The sequence below is a fragment of the Ambystoma mexicanum genome, chromosome 3q (assembly GCF_040938575.1).
Source record: "Ambystoma mexicanum isolate Mex_15411 chromosome 3q, UKY_AmexF1_1, whole genome shotgun sequence".
NCBI lineage: Eukaryota > Metazoa > Chordata > Amphibia > Caudata > Ambystomatidae > Ambystoma > Ambystoma mexicanum.
This window is the reverse complement of record NC_090926.1, coordinates 1,067,095,477-1,067,112,583: the sequence shown is the minus strand read 5'-3', so window position 1 is coordinate 1,067,112,583 and position 17,107 is coordinate 1,067,095,477. Positions and strand designations below refer to the sequence as shown.

General features: G+C 48.4%; 1 protein-coding gene across 2 annotated transcripts in view; it reads left to right on the top strand.

The window, feature by feature from the left end:
• SIRT7 (sirtuin 7) overlaps positions 1–17,107 on the top strand; it is a 421,359-nt gene that overhangs the window by 402,203 nt on the left and 2,049 nt on the right. The window lies entirely within an intron of this gene.

Sequence of the window (17,107 nt, the reverse complement as noted above, 5' to 3'; positions counted from 1 at the left end):
TCTCATGCCGCAAAATCCTGGAGGGTCTGTAAGAGCGTGCAACAGCCCCCCGAGGGCATTGTGGCGCTTGTTACAATGAAAGCGTAGCACTTAGTTACATGTAGAAACATACTTATTGTACACATTGTAGAGAACAGTTTACACAAGCCATAAGGGGAGGTGCAAGTTGAGAAAGGGTGGGAGAGTTGTTCGGAGAGGAATAGTTGGTTGAAGAGGGAGGTTTTCAAGTTTTTACGAAGGGCAAGGAGAGAAGTTTCTGCTCTAAGAGCCGTAGGCAGTGCATTCCAAAGCTTGGGTTCTAGGTACGGGAAGCCTATCCCACCTGCTTTAACCTTGTTGATGCGTGGGACGGTGAGTTGATTGGTGTAGTATGTTCTGGTGGGCCTAACTGTGATAGATCTAGAGATTGTGTCTGAGAGGTAAGATGGAGCAGTGAGGTTGAGGCATTTGTGCGTGGTAGTGAGGATTTTAAAGGTGATGCAGTCTTTGACAGGGAACCAGTGAGCTGCTTGCCTTGCATGTAAGATGTGTTCTCTTCTTGGGATGCTTAAGTCTGCTCTTAATGAGTTGTTTTGGGTGATCTGTAGTCTGTTTGTTTTTTATAGATGTGCCAGTTAGGAGCGTGTTGCAATAGTCAAGCTTGGCCCCTATGGTGGCTCTGTCTATAGAGAGACAATTGACCTTGGTTAGGAAGGGTTTATGGCATTGAGTTTGGCGCTTAGGGCTGAGGCAGAGACAATAGCGCTGATTTGCTTGTTCATGGTCAGTGTAGCATCAATGTGAACCACTAGTGTCTTTACAGAAGATAGGACTGTGATGATGCAGTTGTCAGTGCTGAAGTTGGAGTAGAGACAGTCCAGTTTGGCTTGAGTATTCTTTTGGCCAAGAATAAGAATCTCCGTCTTATCCCCATTGATGCACAGGCCATTTGTAGCCATCCATGCTTGGATGGTGGAGTAGATTTGGTTTGGCGTAACGCTGTTGCATCTTGCTTATATGTGCCTGATCAGTGGAGGAGTATCTGTGTATCGTCAGCATAGTTTGTAAATGCGATCCCAAGTGCATCGAGTTTGTCAAACAAGGGCTTAGTAAAGAGATTGTAGAGAGAAGGAGCAGTAAATGAGCCCTGTGGGACTCTGCAATGAATGATGGTGGGAGCTGCATTTGCTGTGTTTGAGAAAAGTTTCATATCTCTTCCTTCAAGGAAGGAGGTGATCCATGAAGCTGCTTGGTCTGAAAAATTTGCTGCTTGTTTTAGGTGTGTGGTAAGGCCTTGTTGCGGAGTTGGTTCCATCTTCCAGCGTGGACACTCTGCCCTCAACTTCATCCAAGCGTTCCCATGTCTGTTTAGTCAAACTTTAATGTGAACAACCTTGCAGGTTAGTGTCCATTTTCCCATCTAAGGATTGAATGCTGGTTTGGACCTGACTGAGCATTTGTTTAATATCACTCTGTTGTACTCCTGCATCCGGTAGTGTTGGCTGAGGGACCCCTTCCTGGAGGCCCTCCTCTGCGGTGATGTCTTAGCCAGGTGTGAGGTTTCGAAGTGTAGCTTGGACTGCTGCTTGCCGGACTTTGGCATATGGTGCCCCTTTTGGTTTTCACCCAGGTGCCTATCCTGTTGGCCTAATCCCAGGATGGTTATATATGGGGTTTGCTTAATTTCTCAGCACTTTCTTCTTTAAACTCTCCTGTGTGTTGCAGGGGACATTGATCAGCCAGGGCAGTTCCCCAGGGTCCCTGATGTAGGTGGCATTCTTCCTGAGGGGTATTTCTTCCCCCTGGTGGCTCCACTGACCACTCCTTCTTGCCACCATGTATTAGTCTTTGCTATTCCCCTGCGACATTCGCTCAGAGTGAATCAGCTTTCCCTACTGTCACTATATGCAGTGGTTCAATCCAGCATGAGGGAGTCAAGAGTGCGTTCAGGATTGCTGTCTGCTGGAGTCCGGCGTCCCGGATATGGTGTCCCCCTTGATTCTTGATCAGTTCCCTATCTGGGGCCCAATCCCAGGTCTGGCCGTGTGTATCGTTGCCTTGCCGCTTAACGGGTTCCTTTGTTTTTCATGTGTGCTGCAGGGGCGCCTGGCACCCTGGCCAGTTCTCTGGGGCCTTCAACAGAGGCAGCATCCCTTCCCAGGTGTTGTTGCCCCCCCGGGAATTTCCACTGATCACTCCTATAATCGCTTGCACACTATACAGTGCCGTCATGCTCTGCCGGGGGAGGAGGGTGACTTCTCCCTCACCGCTTTCAGTCAGCCTATTTATATTCTCTGGATGTCACCGCGCTCACTCACTCTGGTCAGGGGAATCCCGGCAGCGCTCCGAGGCTCTTCCCGCATCGCCTTTTTACTATGCCGGGCATGGTGCTTCTCTGTTGGTATATATTGAAGCTGCGGGTGTAGTTATTGGCCCGCTCCAGGTCTTGGCTCTGCTCTCTTCTCGGCTCCCGGTCGGGACAGGCAACCTTCCGGGGCTTTCTGCTTCAGCGGTCCGTGCCTGCGTTCATGCAGAAGCTATCTCTGCTTGCTGTTAATTAGTACAACGGGCAGTGGTGATGGGGGTATCTCGCTCTTCCCCCCCCCCCGATCGCCCTTCTCCACATCATGCAGCAGGAGCTGTGCGTACTTTGCCTCTGCACCATGTGTAAGCCCACTTCTCAAGCACAGTGAACGATCAGAATTGGTTCTGGGCATTCACAGCCGGTTCCAGCCACACGTTTGTCCCTCATCCAGCCTGTAACGAGAGAGAGAGAGAGAGAGAGAGAGAGAGAGAGAGAGAGAGAGAGAGAGAGAGAGAGAGAGGTGTTGTGGCTTCACATATGTTACCTATACAATTCCACACCGTTTCACCAATCTGAACCAAATTTTGCACAGTCGTCTGCTAGGAGCCTCCGGACATTACTGGCTACATGACATCTGGACACCCCACTTCCTTCCCTGGATTTCAACAAAAGTGAAAATGGGTTTGTGGCTTGCCAAAGGGTTGTTCCTTATACAATTCCACACACTGTTTCAGCAATCTGCACCGAATTTAGCATAGTTACATGCTAGGACCCTCTGGACATTACTGGACATTACTGGCTACATGATACTTATACATGTATACAGCACATGCATGGAAAAGTTGCTTTTGGAATTCATCCTCAACCACTGATCTAAGTAAAGCCTTTTCTCTACTTGACTTGGTGCAATAGTTTAGCGATTCGATCAGTGCATAGCAGAAAGTCTTATCCCCAGTTAGTATGCTTTCTGTGGGCCATTCAGGAAAGGTTTTCTATGTTATGGCACACAAGTCAAGGCCTCCAATGTGTGCTATTTCACTGCCACTAGTCCTTCGGTACTGCACCCTCTTCCATCCTGAATCATCAAAGTTACAAAGAGGCACATGAAGGCCCCTGCTCCGCTCCATACAGGTCTCACCAGCGCTAGAGTTTAACAGACGCTGGCTGGATCCCCCAGGCCAACAGGTCTGGTACCACAGGTTTATCCTTTGGATGTTGAGCACTGCTTCCTCTGTCAACCCAGTGACTGTTCGCCAGAGGCTCTTGAATTTTACTAAAGCACTCTGAGTCTGCTGCATACTACTTCTCCTCTACGGAAATTCTGGATGCGGTCAATACAAGCAAGAAGAGGAGGCACATGCCTAAGTACTGTTCCAGACTTAATTCTCGGGCACCAAAATTCTTGGGTTTTAAAGAAAGGCATCCCAAATGCAAATTCGATTCCAGGAAGCATACTCCGTCATCTACGTCTGCGTTGGTGCTAAGTCAGGTACCCAAGGATCTTGTTTTTCAAGCTGATCAAGAGTGTCTGAAGAATGGAATGACTGTTATCTTGAACCAGGGACTGGTTGCCCCTTCCTTAACCCTCACCTTGTGATTTTTTTTTTTTTTTTTTTTTTAACCTTTCTTGGAGTTTGTTCTGGGCTAGTTTTTTACTAATGTCCAACGTAGTCTGCATGAGATTTCTTAGCATCCGGCAGCAGCCTGGCCCTTTGCTATACCAACCTCCTGCAGCTTGTCTATTCTCATCCAGTTTGTGTGGAGTGCCTGCTCTAGTTTCCTTTCATTGTTCAATTGAGGAGGAGGTTGGTGGCCTGGCCCTCAGCTGGTTAGAATAAGCTTTTAAACATTTTGTTCTCAAGCTTTTGGCTGACGATCTTTGGGACAGAGAGGCTCCCGCCCAATTTCAGCTCGAGGAGCTGGTCTTCATTGATGCTGTCATTCTTCTTCATGCAGCTCCCTCGCCAAATGTCCCTTAGGGATCTGTACCCTTCTGAGAAATGGTTGCTCCTTCTGTGAAGCCCACAGGCTTTTAACTTTTTCCCAAAATCAAACCTAAGTGGTCCTTCTTTTTTGTTCCTCTAAATATTGTCTACTTTGTACTTCGTGGTTCACTCATGTAAAACACCTTTACCCACAAACCTTACCCTGACTCTGCTTTCTTAAAAGGTTTGGCTAATGAATACACATCCTCAGAGTATGAATGCAACTTGCTGAGTCAGGTTTTACAAAAGCTTTGGGAAAAGGAAAGGTACTGGATTTATAGGCTTTCCCCACTCTGAACAAGGTGAGCAGGGCCTGGGGCATGATGATTACACTTGTTAGGGAGATGTATCATTTGTGTGCTTTATCCCCTCTCCTAGTGAGACCCCCAGCACGTTTTGCTGGACTTCTCTGCCTTTTTATTTTATATCCTGAATGAGTGGGGCCATTTTCCACTCATTTATTCTTGTGGGCTCTTTCTTTTGGAATTCTATTCTCCTGTACTATGGAGTGTCTCTGCTCCATAGCTCTTAAAGGCGTCTGTTTTTACTACTGCAGCACACAGCTCATTATGGGCAGTGTTGCTGGGGACCCTTGGGGTCCTTTTTAAAGTTTTTTTTCTATATCCTCAAGTAACTACAGTTCTTAAGGACGGAGAGATATTTAGTATCTCTCCCAAAACTCCATAGTTTGAGAGATTGGCACACACCACCTTCAGTTGAGTGCCAAAAGGATACGCAATACTTCTCTCTACTCCTGTGACTTTTTAGTCACACAGACAATCTCCTAGTTATAGCCGGTGGCAGTGGACGTGTTCTATCAACTATTGTGTCATTTGTATGCTGCAGGCTATATCCATAGCCCGGGTAGTGCACAATAGGGGCACCCAAGTACCAATTTGGGCCTCCCTTCTTTTTTTGCCTTTAATAGCATGGTTGTTCATTGTTAGCTCTTCTACCATTCTGGGAGGGAGAGGCCAGTGTGAGTGTGTGTTTTGCCTTTGCAAGGAACCCTTGGGTATCCCTGCAGAGTGCCTGAATAGAACCAGACTCCACTGGGGGCCTGGCTGTCCAATCAGGACAGCCAAACGGCCCTTTCTGTAAAATGCTGAGAGAGATTGCAGAGGAGTGTGTGCTGGAACTGTATAAAAGGTGAGGCTTCTGGCGTGAAAAGAAAGTCGACCACTGGAAGCTGAAGTAACTGAAGAAGACGACGGCCAAAGACACCTGCAGACCCTTTGCAACACTGTGAAGCGACCACTGTTATCCTGAGGTCCTAGCGGTTTCCAGAGCTGCGGAACCCCAATACCAGGAGACCTGCTGCCCATTTTGAGTGCATCGTCATGGAAAGGCTGAATCTGTCCAAATATTTGCTGAACCCGTAAGGACCCTCCAGAGATCTGATCCAATTCACCCAGACCCCCGTCCAGGACCCCTCACCAGAGTGCGGGACTGCAGGAACCGAAGAAGATTGACCCATGTCCTTTGTTGGTGCTGCAGAAAAGGTGCCAAAACCACATAGTGAACCAAGAAGTTGCTGAAAGTTATGCCATAGGTCCTCCCCCGATACTGCTGCTGAGAGAACCCCATCCATTGTCTTGCCTTCAGTCAGACCAAGGAATCCAGAGGTCGGGCCAGAGCTGCAATATTGCGGAGCATCCAGCACGACCATTTTCTTCAAACTTAAGGTACTATGGGGAAAAGGGTATTGCTTACCTGATTCCAAGAAGTTGCTCCAGAGCGTTGGCGTGCACCCAGACGTATCCAGGGTCACCGCCTCTTATCTCAGATCCAAGCTGCTGCTTGTTTCCCATCAAGTCCTTTTACAGGTCTCCCTTGTTAGTTGTTAAACTTGCTGATTTTGTAACACTTGAGACAGAAAGTAATCCTCAGGAACTCTTTGTATTCTGCTGCTTGTCAAGATTTTGAGCTCTCTCCGAACTGCCTTTAGCTAGGGTTGGCCTTTTTGGACTTGAAAGACTTGCTGTGCGAAGAAAATCTCTCTAGAACATTGAACCAAGCTAATGTTACACTAACTATTCATTTTCCTCCCTTAAAGTAACTTTACTATATGTTTGGAGAGTAGATGTATTACCAAATAAACTGTTAGAAACCGCAGGGTCGCATAATAACCGATAATACAATAACATTGTGTTTTCCCTTTCTTACATTGCTACAAATGTAACTGCAAACACACACAAAAGTGAAAGTGTCCTTCAAAGTGTATTATCAAGTATTCTGAAGTGTTCTAGTGTAAAAGTCTACAGTATTTAAAGTGATTCTGGTGTGTGTGTATATATAATATATCATTTTATATGAATTATACGTGTAAGAGTTGCTTTGGTGTGCATGTCTAACATCTTCCTCTTAAGATACGCCTGACTGCTCTGCCGCTCTACCAAGGTCCTGAATTAGTACAGACTGATACTAAGTGTTGGAGATCTATAAACCACTGGGATAGCTTCCTAAAGTCTTCCTACCAGTAGGACTTTAGGAAAACTCCCCTAACAACACTGAGGATCTATTCTGAGAGACCCCCCTGTTATAAGGGCTAGGGAGAAGACCTTGATGTCTAGCCAAACCCAATCAAGGTAATGTGGCAGATCAGTAAGGCTTAGACTATGGAGGTAGAGAGAGTGGTTGAGGGCTACAAATAGGTACACACAGAGCACTCCAATGTACGTTACATAGAAGGTGTAGAAAAATACAATTAGTTATTAGGCCTTTAAATACTCTCAAGTAATAACCTTAAGTTTGTATTGTCCCACAGCTACTACTTATACACATATACATGTTAAATGTTTTGGGGTTCTGATAGCAGAACCCAAGCACTTTACCTTTAAAACAGTTATCCAATTGTAAGCTCTGTTTGGTAAAGTAAGTGAAGACAAGAGCTTTTGGCTATTTGGACCTAGTTGGAGACAGGGAAATAAATTGCTAGAAAACTGTTAGAACGCTCACAATAAAAACCTAGATTTTGGTCCCTGGTTCCTATTAAGTCATGCCCTACTAAGAAATGAGGCCTAGTGCCTTAAAGTCACCATATCACAATATTCATTTTGCAGGAGGGTTTATTATGTGATTAATGAACAAGAGTTTCCAAAACCAACAGTTGCAAGTAAATGTGCCAGAAAACAAAGGTAAGTAAAGTTCTTACAAGTTTCTCTCCCAATCCCACCACACTAGGGAGGCCCGGGGAGAGGGTTCCTTGACCATACCACCACTGATCTTATTCTGGCATGGGAGAGATAGGGTTAGGACTTTAAGCCTATTCAAGCATATGGCGGGAGTGGGGTAGGACTAAGCATCTAAACTCACGCCCTTACTCCAATTTCTTCAGCAACCACTTTAGGGGTTCCTGACGCTGCTGGGCCCACTTCTATGCTTTGTCCGGTCCAGTGAGCGCCAGGAGCCACGGATGCAGAGGGCACTTTTAGCACCAGGATTGGGTCATGCTAGTCTGCAGTTCCGGACTCTGGTGAGGCAGCACTTGAGACTCAACACACAAGACCTCTATGGCACCAGTAACCTCGGGGACATCCAGGACACTCAGAAGGCAGGTTGCAGTGATAGTCACACCAATTGAGAACAAAGGACATGCTCTGCACGGTTCCTCTTCATTCAGGAAGCTAGCAACTGCAGAGGAAGGCATGTAGTCCAACAAGGTAAAGATCGTCCGAGTTCGAAGGATGAACTTGGAATAGCGACTGGTGCAGCGTGTTAGCCGAGGAGAGAGCTGGTCAGCCTACCGGGTGATCTAGGAACCTTTGCAAAGGCTCAGTAGGCACAGATCCTCAAGCAAGGGCAGTTAATTCCCACCAGTCTAGGAGCCGAATCACTGTCAAGGCCATTCTGAGGTTCAGGAGAGAGGAGCAGGGCTTCGCCTACGCTTGGCTGCAGGCAGTGCTGTTTTTCTGCAACAGTCATCCCCTGTTCATGAGTGGGCTGCTCTTCTTCGTAGGGTCTTGGCTCCAACAATGGTCTGTCGAATGCCTGCATGAGTCCTCCTTTTTTCCATGATTTGGACTGGAGTTGCCCTCAAGCTCACCAATGGAAAGTATCTTCACCATTCAAACTGTTAGGGGCTAACCAGTCATGGACATCCACTGTCCAACACATCTGCCCAGCAACAGGTACACGATGGCTTGGATATGGACAGCGTACAGACAGACCCAGGACCCACAGCTGACCATACCCACAGACTACCACTTAGCCTGGGAAAGTAGATGCTTTGCCTGAGAATGGCTTAACAGATTTGGCAATAATTGACATAAGTGACCAAAAAGAAGGCCAAGGAACACAATGGCTAAAGGAGAATCTCGTGGCATGGCCATTTTTAAGCATATGGTACTGTAAATGGAATTGTGTTAACATGCAAAAGTAAAAGTGAGAAAAGTAAAAAAACATGGTAGAAAAATATCCACTGCCACCAGCCCATGCTAAACACTTTGTCTGCAGCACCAAAGTTGCAAAAGTAAAGGTTCTAGGGACAAAAAGTATCCCAACTGCAGTACACAGAAAGGTGATGTGAGACAGGTGTCCCAGTACTGATAGCCTCAGGAACTGTTCAGTCTCCCCATAAAAATATAGTAAAAGCATGAGAAGTAAAGCTGAGGATTTTACTCGTCTCCAAAATGTCAGGACAGGCTGCAAACAATAGCAAAATGATAGGGTGTCTGCAAAAAGAAAATGTTTCCCAACAGCCATGAAACCGGAGAAGAGCACCTCTCTCCTTACTTGTTATTCATATCATCCTTGCAACAGAGACTTTCTTGCAGCAGTTTTCTGTGTGCAGGAACATGTCTGATACCGTGGCCAGGTGTTTGTTGCCAGGTGTGCTAAAGAAACAAACTGCATCTATTTAAGTAATTCCTTTTCATAGCAAGACCCTCTTTGCGCCTCAGACATGGAGTTGCAGAAATGTAAACCCGATTTCCAAACAGGCCTTTGTTAACTATCTCGTCATCTGGAAACAATTTTGTCCTTCTGACTGACTACTTTTAGGTGTTAAAGGCTATGTAAAGAGAACCTTTTTTTTTTAATTTATCTTTATTATTTTAAACAAACAAAACCAACAAACAATACAGCTTTTCGGGACGTACATAATCAATATCAAACCGTCACATTATACAGTGTTATTCTCCGTCCTCTCCCCACCCACCCCATAAACTTGAGCCGGCTCAACATCTACGGGAGTGTTTTCGGGAATCACAGTGCTTGTAGACTAATCTGAGTCTTCTATTTCATGGTTAACCTGGTGGGGGTTTACCATAGAGGTCACTAATTGTCGCCAGGCTATCAGGGGGCCCACTTTTTTCCTCACCCTCCCTGGTAACGGCTTCGAACCATACTACTGATGCTGCTTCCGCCCATCTCAGGAGGTCCGCCCACCATGTCTCCACCCTGGGTCTGTGGGCCGCATTCCAGCCCATTGCGATCCTACGCTTGGCCAGGATGTAAGCCAGGTCCTTCATCTTGCTTATGTGCTTTAGATTGCGTGGCCTGGGAAAGATCCCGAGCATGCATGCCCAAGCCGACCCCACATCCAGCACCACTCCCTCACCGGCCATCTTAGTCTTTATTTCGTCCCAGAATCTGTGCACCTCGGGACAGGCCCAGAACATGTGTAGCAACCCCGCCTCCACCTCCCCACACCTGGTGCTTTTCTGTCTGGTCGAGCCTCCAAACCTGGCTATTTTCCCGGGGGTCAGATAAGCCCTATGGGTGACATACAACTGGATCTGTTGGAGTCTAGCATTTCAGGACACCTTTTTATGGTAACTTTGAACTCTCTCCCATTGGCCCTCTGTAATGGGTCCTCCTACCTCCTCCTCCCAGTCCTGCCTCAGTTGAAGCAGCTCCTTCCCAGCCTTAGCTCTCAAGAGCTGGTATACCCTGGATATTTTGTGCCCGCCCTCCGAAACATCGTACATCGTTTCCAGGGCGGCATCAGGTTCTCCGCCAACACCGTCTCAGGCCACCTCTCCCTCACCCGTTTCGTGAGTCTGGTGTAAGTTATATATTGGCCTTTATGCACCCCGTCTCCTCCTGCAAACTCTGGAATTCCAATACCTCCCCCTCCTGCCATATATCCCCAAGGGTGGCCAAGCCCATCGGTTCCCAGTATCTACGGACTACCTCAAGCAATTGGGAGTAGTTTCCACACAGCGCCACCAGCGGAACCTGCTTTGAGAGCGGATCCGGATCACCCACCGTTCTCCACGTCCTGCGCCAGACCTCCCAACCCAGCTCCAATAGTCTCCCTCTTCCCACCAGTTTACTCTTTTGTAGCCACACCGTCTCTCTCAGAAAGTATGGAGCCAAGTCGCCCTGCAAAAGTCTTGCTTCTGCCGAGTCCTCTGACGACAACCAACTGGCCACAAACAGCTGCCCCGCCAGATAATAAAGCGCAAAGTTCGGCAAGTTTATGCCCCCCCTGTCACACGAGTTCTGTAGTTTCCACAGGGCCACTCTGTTCCTGGAGTTGCCCCATATGAAGCTCCTGCACATACCATGAAGTCTCTTGAAAAACCTTCTGGGAATCCAATACGGGACATTTACAAAAAAAGTAAGAGTCTGGGCAAAGCCACCATTTTGAGCAAAGCTGCTCTCCCCATCATAAATAGGGGTAATCTAGACCAGAACACCATACTATTCTTAACTCCCTCGATCGCTTTCTCTGTATTATGTTCGTGCTCTGTTTCTGTCCTGTGATAGATGTTTACTCCCACATACCTAAATGTCTCAGGTTGCCAGGGTATTTGCAGGATAGGCATCCTCTCCAACGGGACACTCTTATACCTTCCCAAGGGGAACAAACTAGACTTCCCGGGGTTCAGGGGGGTGGCAGGTGGCAGGTTTTCCTCCGGGTGGCGCAAATAGAGGAGCATGTCACCTGCCACAACGATATCAGGTGCATGCCTCTTATCGTTCGAATCCCCACCTCCCCGTATTGTTGTTGCAGGCATATTGCCAGCGGATCTAGTGGCAGTATGTATAACATGGGTGACAAGGGCATCCCTGTCTGGTCCCTCTGCTGAGTCGCTATTTGTCTGAAATTGTGGCTCCCGTTTTAACTCTCGCTACCGGGGTGCTATATAGCATCTTGACCCACCTGATGTATCAAGGGCCCATTCCGTAACCTTTCAGGGTCGCTTTCAACCATAGCCACCGCACCGAGTCAAAGGTTTTGACCGTGTCTAGCGACACGATGGCCAACTCACCCGTGTCCTCCCCGGGGTAATCAATAATATGGTGCAGCCTCCTGTGGTTGTCTGTGATATTCCTACCAGGGACATAGCCGTCTGATCTGGGTGTATCAACTTACCAATCACCCTCTTCAGCCTATTGGCTAATACTGCCGTGAGTATTTTACTGTCCTGATTGAGCATGGACAAGGGTCTATAGGACCCGCGCGCCATGGCTGGCTTGCCTGGTTTCAGGAGTGGGATGATCACTGCCTCGCAGAGGGACGGTGGCAATTCCCCCCACTCGTAGGCTTCATTAAACATGTCAAGCAACGGCTGGAGTAGCTCCTGCTTGCATTTCTTATAAAATTCGCTAGGCAACCCATCTGACCCAGGCGCCTTACATGTGGGAAGATGTTAGATCACCACTTCCAGTTCGTCCGAGGTAACAGGGGCATCCAGATCCGCACGATCTAGGTCATCCAGGGTGGGCAGCCCTATATCCTCTATTGTTCCCAGTATGTCTTGGTTCATATCCTCCCCTGTGTCCTCGTATAATTGTCTATAATACTTGAGGAACTCCTCATTTACCCCCTCCTGGGTGTTACGGGTTCGGCCTTCTGCATCCCTGATCTCTCTAATCACTGAGCGGGGGGGGGGGGTCTTGCTCTTATACAGCCAGGCCAGCAATATACCCGGCTTATGCCCCCCTGCATGTAGTCTCTGTGTATTTCTTGTAATTTAATTTGCATAATCTATCCCAGAGTCCACTGCAGGTTAACTGTAAGTCTTTTATCTTGGCACTGTTCTCCCGGGTTGTCTCCTCATTTTGCATGAGACCCTCCAGCTCTCTTTCTGATTCCTGAAGTTCCCGTTCAATGCCCCCTTGGAGCCCTTTAGATTTCGATATAGCGACCCCCCGCACCACCACCTTTAACTCCTCCCATACTGTACCCACAGAGCATACACTGCCCGTGTTAGTTTCAAAATATTCCTCGATGGCCTCCCTTAGGTCCTCTCGAAACCCTGCGTCTTGTAACGCCTCAGTTCTGAGTCTCCATGTCGGGACGCGCGCCCTGGGGGGTTGATATCGCCACTCTACGACCAGAGGCGAGTGATCGGATAATACCCGAGCCTTATATTGCGCTCCCATCATTTCTCACAATATCTCGGACGCTGCAAACACATAGTCTAGCCTGTGGTGCTGCGTAGTGCGAGTATTGTCTATCCAATGGATGCAGCTTCCTCCAGACATCCACTAGGCCTAGGTCTTCCAGCATTGTCCCCAGCGCTTTAGCCGCTGGCTTCCCCGATTTGTCATCTGACCTGTTTATTCTCGGATTCAGGGTACAATTAAATTCCCCTTCCAACACTATTGCGCCACCCGCCAGGGGGATCATTTTACTGTATAGGGACCTAAAGTAAGACGCCGTATCATGGTTAGGGGCATACAAATTGATGATGTGCACCTCTGTTCTTCAGGAGTCCCGTTACCACCACCATTCTGCCCTCTGGGTCTATTGTCGAACTGAGCACCTGGAACGGCACATGCGGTGCCACCCATGTAACCACGACTCTTGCATATGTCGAATACGTGGCCCCCATGACACTACCCCTCAATTTTCTCCTGACCACCTCCAGCTTCTCCTTGGTGAGGTGGGTCTCTTGTAGCAAGGCTATGTCAATATGCATCCTTTTTAGATACAGCATCACTTTGTTGCGTTTTAAGTAACTGTTTAGGCCCGGCACATTCCAGGTCACCACTCTAAGATTACCCGATGCCATCTAATCGTTGTGCTCCCAATACACTCCTCCCTCAAATGCTTCCCGTGATGGACCGTTTACCGACTCGTACCCTTCCCAGCCTCAACAATTCCTCCCCCCCTCTACCCCAACTCCATCCCACTGCACACAACCCAAATCTCCCCCCACCCTACCCTACCCCAACAAATGCCCAGCTCCATCCCTGGATCTCGGGCCCACCCGCGTCTGGTCCTATCTAGCGTCCGAAGACTAGGACCCCGCAGGGCGTCGCCGGTCTAACAGTGACCTAACTAGGTATACTACTAATGGGTTCAAGGGATGCCTCCTAGGTGCTCCCACTTATCTGTTTAGGGTTGTTGCACCCAGCGGAGCCCGCCAGCTTATCTTGCTGCGCACTCCCCACAAGCTTAATTGAACTCTATGTTTAAGTCCCAATGTCCTAGCCATGTCCTCGAGGAGGACACAGCTGCGTGCTACTTATCTCCTGCAGCCCCCATCTGGATATCCGGTTCCTGAGGGCGACCCTGCATATCCAGCCATTCTTTCGGCGTCTCAAAGAACAGGAATTTGTTCTTGTAGAACACTTTCAACTTGGCTGGGTAAAGCAACATATAACGATGGCCTGCTTCTTTTAATCTTCTTTTCACTGACCCAAAGTTCATCCTGCTTCGCTGTACGTGCAGCGTATAGTCCGGATATGCCGTGATTTTTGCCGACCCCCTTTCAATCGTTCCTCCCTTCCGAAAAAATGTGAGTATCTTCTCCCAGTCTCGATAGTTCAGAATTTTTGCGATCAGCGGCCGCGGGGGAGTTCCCGGGGGTGGTCTTCTTGTCAAGGCCCTGTGTGCCCTTTCCCGCCCGTTATCTCCTGCAGGAGCATGATTTCCACATATTCTGTTGGGTTGGGCCCCTCCATTCCTTCTGGCAAACCGACAATTCGTATGTTGTTTTGTCTGGCCCGCCCTTCCGCCTCCTCCGCTCTGTCCTCCAGGTTGCCCACCCGCTGCACGAGGGCATGTAGCTCCAATCCATGTGCGGCGCACGCCGCAGTATTCGGGGCCATCTCCTTCTCCAAGTTCCCGGTGCGCTCCGCAATCGTCCGCACGTCCAGTCTCAACAAGATCACTTCCTCTTGGACCTCACCGATCTTGAGGTCCAGGTCCACCTTCAGTTCGTTCATTGCCTGGCCCAGTTTGGTCTCCCAGGCCACTTTCAAGTCTGCAATTGCTGCTAGCACCTCCTGGATCATGCCCGGTGCCTCCGCCTCTGTCGTGGGGGTCTCCTTGCTTTTGCCTCCCTCTGCACCTGGGGGCGTCTTGTTGTAGGCCTCTATCGTGGGCTGTTTGGTCCTGGGTCTAACCACTTTATTAGACATCCTGCTGCGTTGTCCGGGCGTAAAACAGCTGCACCTCCCCGTGCACAAAGGTCTGCGTGGCACCAGGCCACTCTTGGCAGTATAGGGCCGTAGCGGCTATGACCATGTGTGTCTTGGTCACTCGCCTCACCCTTAGAGTGGGCTGTGTCCACCCACGTACTTGCGCACTCTCGGTGTCGTGAGCCCGGTCTCTGCCTTACTCCATGGGCACCTTCCAAGTTCAGTCTGGCTTCACTGCGGGCCCAGCATCAGCCGCGAGTTCGCGGCGGGTCTCGTCAGTTACCATCTATGCGCATTTGGGCTCCGGGTGCACGCCTCTTCGGGCGTCTTGCTGTCTCGATCTTGTCTCTCGGCTTGCAAAGCATAAACGTGGTCCGGGCAGTCCGCCTTCTTTCCTCCGCTCTGCACACCACGGCCCCTTCGGGTCTATTGCTTAAAACAGGATCCAGAAATCCATTACTGGTACCGTCTGATCCTTCCATCAGCTATCGCTGCAGATCTCCCATGACCCTCGATGATCCCTTTGTTCCCGCGGCCATTTTGTTTCAATTTTTCGAGTCGGGCCCGCAATTATACAAATGGTTATAACTTTGTGTCTGTGCATCCCATGTGCACCAAAAGTTCAGCGAGTACGGCCCCCACCTTCATAGTCACGGGTGTTGATTCACAGCGCTGGCAGGCATCCGTGCGTGCACTTTTTCCCCAGGATCAATACAGGATCGAAGGAGCTCCTCCGGAGCACGTCCCTCTACATGGCCGTCCTAGCCACGGAGCGAACCTTTTATGACCAAATCAATTGCTGCCACCAAAATGGACACAAAGAAATCCTCTGCCTGACAGGTTCTGGTTTCCAAGCCTCCTGCCTGACCGGTTCCGGTTTCCGAGCCTCCTGTCATTAGGACAACCTTTTCCTTGCCTTTATCCTCAAATATATAAGGGTTGTAAGAAATATTTTGGACTTTTAATTTCTAAATCTCTTACTCTAGGAGATTCTACAAGGAGGAGGCTGGTCTGAATCACTTGATATTGAGGGTATTTGTTTCACATCCCATAGGGACAGTATATTGATCATTGGAGATTCACAATGAGAGGCTGACAGATTTTGCAGGTTCTGGCGGACCACCCGCAAAGCAAAGCTGAATTAATGGGATCCATTTTGGGCTGCATATGCATCTGCCAGACACCAAACCCTTTGAGTGTGTGATATGATTGGAAGTTTGCTGGCTATCGAGGATTGGATGGCCACCAAATCATTGTGTGTTGCATGGCCAGTGTTGGTTACCTCTGGCCATGTCAGTATGCCTATATGGTGGAGATTCTTTAGTCCACCAGTAGACCTGATCCCGAGGAAGGTGAAAGCACCACAGGATGCCGAGAACTCTGCTGACGGATGATGTGTTGCTGATGCCTGTCCTCCTTAACAGAAAGCTTGTTCTTTGACCAAGGGAATCATGCTGTAGATGATTCTCTCCCTTGAACCAGCAGCATAGCCTGTTCACCGCCCTCCTCACAGCTTCCTGGGAATTCTGTGATTCTCCTTGGACCAAGTGTTGCTCATCCTGAGAGCGGTCTCCTATTGTTCTTGGATCCCAGCTGAATTTGTGTGCAGCTCATCGAAATTTGGGTACTCCTTTGTACGACATCTTGGCTTTGGCTCTGCTGCTACTTTTTTTTAGTTGTGCAGAGTCTGCTGACTGTGATTTGTCCTGTGCCCCCACTTGTGAAACCTGCTATCTATTGTAAGAGTCAACTGGAGAATGTTTGATGCTTGTGCTGTGCCCTGTTCATTGGATATTGCCTGAAAAGATTATCAGTTGTTGGTAATGGATTTTATCATGCTGTTCATGTCACCTCCCGTGAAATCAGAGTCCCAACAGAAGACTGCACCCAACTCCTAGCCAAGCTAATCCCAACACAGAGACCTCTGTGCCAATGACCCCTGGGCCGTCTCTGCATTGTTCTTCAGTGTTAGTAGTCTTTCCTGGTTCCTTGGACCCCACACTCCCCACTTTGGTTTAGGGCTTCCAAATCCAGTTTCACGAGCTTCGTTTTCATACTATTTCCGAATGCCCTCCTTTACAGCCACCCTTGCTTTTTCCTCTTGTTGTGGAACATGGTCGTGAGACTCTTCTGTGACTCTTCCTGACTTTCCAGCTGGGTGGCTGCCATTGTCATAACTCTTGGGACCTGTAAGTAAAGCTACCCACTGTGTCACCATAGCCTAGGCGTGCCTATTTATCTTACTCATTTAAAATGCCTATACGTATATATCAAAATGACTCACCTATGAACTTTTGGCCAACACTGGTCTAGGTATTTCAGTTGGACTTTGTGGTGTTTTGAATTGCATTTTAACATTTTACTTTTATTTTAAAGTTGTGTCTTTGTTTTGAATGCGTTTGTCCACTTCAAACCTGTAACTGTGTTGCTAATAGTTACTGAATATTGCATCTGTTATTTGTGGTTTGGACAAATTTAGCGTTTTTAATACCTTTTTGCTTTTTGGTTTTTTCCA